The sequence below is a fragment of the Pteropus vampyrus genome, unplaced genomic scaffold (assembly GCF_000151845.1).
Source record: "Pteropus vampyrus isolate Shadow unplaced genomic scaffold, Pvam_2.0 Scaffold59, whole genome shotgun sequence".
NCBI lineage: Eukaryota > Metazoa > Chordata > Mammalia > Chiroptera > Pteropodidae > Pteropus > Pteropus vampyrus.
In genome coordinates this window covers 2,266,753-2,271,092 of record NW_011888840.1, presented here as the reverse complement: position 1 = coordinate 2,271,092, position 4,340 = coordinate 2,266,753, and the positions used below count along the sequence as shown (strand labels likewise).

General features: G+C 46.5%; 1 protein-coding gene across 1 annotated transcript in view; it reads left to right on the top strand.

The window, feature by feature from the left end:
* The window catches only part of DERL1 (derlin 1), a 61,295-nt gene that overhangs the window by 49,113 nt on the left and 7,842 nt on the right, over positions 1 to 4,340 (top strand). The gene's annotated exons all lie outside the window — the stretch shown is intronic.

Below are 4,340 nucleotides of genomic sequence, written 5' to 3'. Positions count from 1 at the left end.
AGCCTCTGCCTGGGTTAGGCACCGGGTATTTCACAGCTCTTTGTAACTTCCATCAGGTGATGAGAAGGAGAATAGGAAAGAAAAATTGGTTTAGGGAGGCAGCTGGGAAAAACAAAGTTTTACAGGGCACGTATCCCACCTATCAGCCCATTTTGAATGTGCACGTGGCCGTGTGCTGTTTTCAGTGCTGTGATGGGCCCTGAGCCACCTGATGTGGGCCTGAGAGCCTCGTGGTTTTGGTCTCAGAGAAACCTGAGTTCAAATCCTGCTTCTGACACTAGTGTCTGTGGCTTTGGGTTGATTCCTAACTCCAATATTGAAGAAATCTTTCTGCGGTCTAAATTTGCCTCCTCTGATGTGGAAGATGATGCATTTTTCCGTTGCAGAGCTCTGCCATTTTCACGTGCCATGAAAGTCCTTCCTTCCTGGAGCCTTAGCCACTCTCTCACAATATGCTGACCTGTCACACGAGAGAGTCAGAAGCACCCTGTAGAACTTCTGGAACTACACATGGATTTAAAAGCCCTGCGCTGGCCGACCCAGATCTCAGCCTGGTTCCCAGGCCAATGCCTGGAAGGTTCATCCACCTTTGCAGGGCGGAGCCAGTGCCCGGGAGGCTGTGTCCAGGTGTGTAGAGCTAGAGCAGCCGATTCGATGACCTTGAAGATTCTCTGTTTCTCTAACAAACACCACTGCAGATGTGGCTTGGCTGAGGGGGATGCAGAGTGATGCGTTCTGGGTTTGGAGAAATATTTCTGAACGGCCACGTTTTTAGTTTTCCATGCTTCCGTTTGGTGCTCTTTAGTTAAACGCTGTTGATGGGCACATGAGCTTTGAAGCTCCTCTGGGGAGCTCACTGACAATCTTCGCTCCAAAGCTTTCGAGCTAAGCCTTAAAACCTTCTTTAGCTTACTGCTGCCTGAACTATGGCTCCCGAGCCTTTGTGTGAGGGTAGAGTTCGGAGGCTTTTAAGAGAGGTGTTGGCTCGGGCTCCTATAATTGTAGAATCTCAGAGTTGGAATGAACAGCTGATGGTCATTTGGCCTAAACCCTCCATTTTTCAAATGAGGAAACTGAGGCTTAGAGAGGGGAAGTGACTTACCTGGAGTCATACAACCCATCAGCGGTAAAGCAGAGGCCAGAACTCAGGTTCCCTGAATCCTATGGTGGCCTTGCCATGGATAGTCCATGTGGTTGTGGAAAGTCATGTGTCCTTTGCTGCTTAGCTGTGTTTCTCTCTATTCCGGGTCTCGGAAGAATTCCTACCAGACAGAGAACAAATGTGAAGACAAACACGGTCCACGGAAATGGGTGAGGAGTCTCATCCTATTAATAGCAGGATGTGCTTTCATTGCATTTTCCAGTTTCATTCATGTTTACCAAAACAACTCGCTCATGTCACCCTATTGAAGCTGTGAGCCATATGGTCCAGTCCTAGAACCAGTCATAGAAGCATAGTCCAAATAAGCCAAAACATGACGAGAAGGGAATTTCACGTTTTTCCTTCCTCTTTCTGCATGGACGTTAAGGAGGCTTCCACGTCCGCCCATGGCAGCACGTTTTCTAGGTTATTTCCTCTCTTTCTTTAGTCCATAGATCGACTTGTTCTTTTCCCTTAGATCTACTTCTCCTTCGAGCTCTCTGCTGCTTCCTCTCTGCTGACCAAAAATGTCTAGGAATAGGTCTATGGAGAGATGGGGAAGAAAGGGGACTTATGCCGACAGTTGGGGTTCTCTTAGGCAGGTAGGGTTAAAGGAAGAAGTATGTGAAATTTAATCTACTTTATATCATCGTATTTTTTCACGAATGATCTTTTTCAAATATCTTACTACCATCCCTAGTCTCTTTATACTTCTGATATTGCTAGTGCAGATTTATCTATACGACACCTAGTTAGATGCATGCTTGCCTTGTCCCAAGCCTGAGCTAGCATATAAAGATAAAGGGGATCTGGACCCTGCCTGCGAGACGGCCAGAGGCTTACATGGCAAATGCAGAGACAATTATAACACTGTGTGCCCAGAACTATGATAAATACATGCAGAAGGGGGTTTGGCAGCACAGAGGAAGAAGCAGCTGACTTAGCTGGAAGCGGAGCAGGAGAGGATTCTTGAAGGCACGATGTTTATTAGGGGTTTGCGTAAGTCAGAGGAATTTGCAGGTTAAGAAAGGAGAAAAGAGAAGTTTAGGCAACAGAGAGTAGATGCAAAGAAAGGCACCACCATGAGAGACCCTGGAGGGAGGCGGGATGCGGGGTACAGTGCGTCTGAGGCCGAAGGTACAGGTAGGGGCCGGAGCCCAGAGGAGCTTGTGTATGGAGCCTGGGTTTTATTCCCTAGGCGGTGGGAGCCGCTGACAGACAGATGAGAGGCCTGATGAGATTGGTGTTGTAGAGGTCACTCTTGTTGCGGTCTGGGGGATAGAGGGGGTGGGTGGGCATGAGACTGGGGCAGGAGACTGGTTAGGAGGCTGTGCAGGGAAACAGGTGAGGGTCTGAGTGACGACAGTGGCCACAGGGGTGGGGGAGGGGCCGTTGGGAGAGAGATTTGGGAGCTAGAAGTGAGAGGACTTGGTGTTTGGTTCAAACTCAGAGATGAAGGACGTGAAAAATGCCGTCCGGATTGCTGGCTTGGGCAAGTGGATGCTGCTGTCGCCCTTCACCAAGACAGGAAATGTAGGGGCAAGTTCTAGGGGAAACGATCATACGTTAAATTGGGATATGTGCGTGTTCCTTAAATCAATTTTTCCTGTAACTAAAATTTAACTTTTTCTATTTGGTTTCCAGTTTCTATTATCACATTAAATACATATTTAAACAGCTTTACTGAGATACAATTTACATATGATACAATTCACCCATTCGACATGTAAAATTCAATGGCTTTTAGTATATTTGCAGAGTTGGGGAACCATCACTACAATCAAGCTTAAAGTATTTTCATTACTCCACAAAGAAATCTCACACCCCAATCCTTTCTCTACTCCTCTGCTCTCTACCCCAGCCCCACAACCACTTTCTGCCTCTATAGATTTGTCTATTTTGGACATTTTATATAAATGGAATCATAGCCAATATTATTTTAAAATATAATTGAATCTGCCTTTACATTTTCAATTGTTGTCAGTTCTGCAGACATGTGCTGGGCAGTGGGGTAGTAGTATAGGTTTTATCACAAGTCTTTCATTTCCAAATGACAGTAACACAACTTGAACTAACTTAAGGAAAACGGGGATTTAGTGGCTCACAAACTGGGGAAAATGCCATGGACCTAACTTTAGGGTTGGCTGGATCTAAACACTCACAGGATGTCATCAGGCTTCTCTCCCTCCCACGCTCTGTCTCTCTCCTTGCTTCTGTCTCTTTCAGCCTCTCTTTCTCTTTCCTCCTCCCTCTCTGCTTCAAGTCTATAAACCTCAAGGAAGACTCTGATTGGCTCAGCTTGGGTCATGTGCATGCTCCTCGGCCCGCTCGGTGAAGTCGGAGATGAGTGCTGTGATTGGCTAGACTGCGTCACATGACTACCCATGGCCCGAAGAGAGTCCGTGCTGGTGCCACATGGACATCCTATAGTTGGAATAGGGAAAGAGCAGGTCCATAGAAGACTTCCCAATTGGAAGGGGCGTGAGTGTTGCCAAAAGAGAGGGGAAAGGGCTGCTGGGTGGATAAAAACAGCTGCTCTTCAGCGCATTTCCTGACCTGGAGGCGCGTCAGACGAAGGGAAGATTAAACAACTAAACCCACGTGTAGTTAGAACTAGGTAAAACCTGTTGATAGTAAGTATTTCAAAAGTTCAGAGCATCAGGCCCCCTTGAGAGCCAGTTGGGATGTGTGTCATCCTTAAATCCAGTTTCTCTGTCACCTGAGATTTACCTTTATTCGCTCTAGCGGAACTTCACTTGAGCCTGGAAGAACAGGTAGGATTCGGGCAAGAAATGGGAAAGGGTGGGCATTCTAAGAGGGGAAAGTCCGGGTCGCAGGGGGTGTTCACTCACTAACCGGGGGAGGCCAGACCCAGTGGCCAGAGGAAGAGATTGTGTTAGGAGCCTAGGGGATAAATTTGGAAACATGAACCTGGTCCCAAGGTTTGTGACCCAAATTCAGCTGTGGGAAGCAAGTCTGAGGTAAAAGACTTTGAATATAATTTGTTTCACTTCACGTCTGTTTCGTATATTATGTTACTTGTTTTGGGAAATCCCAAACCACCTTTTGCTTTCCCATCATACGGACAAATAGCATAATTCTTTGGCCGTTTTTCAGGTTCTTTCCAAGTACATATTTTTTCATGACTGGGTTTGATTTAGGGTGACCGATTGTTTTTTAAAATTGATTGTTCAAAACC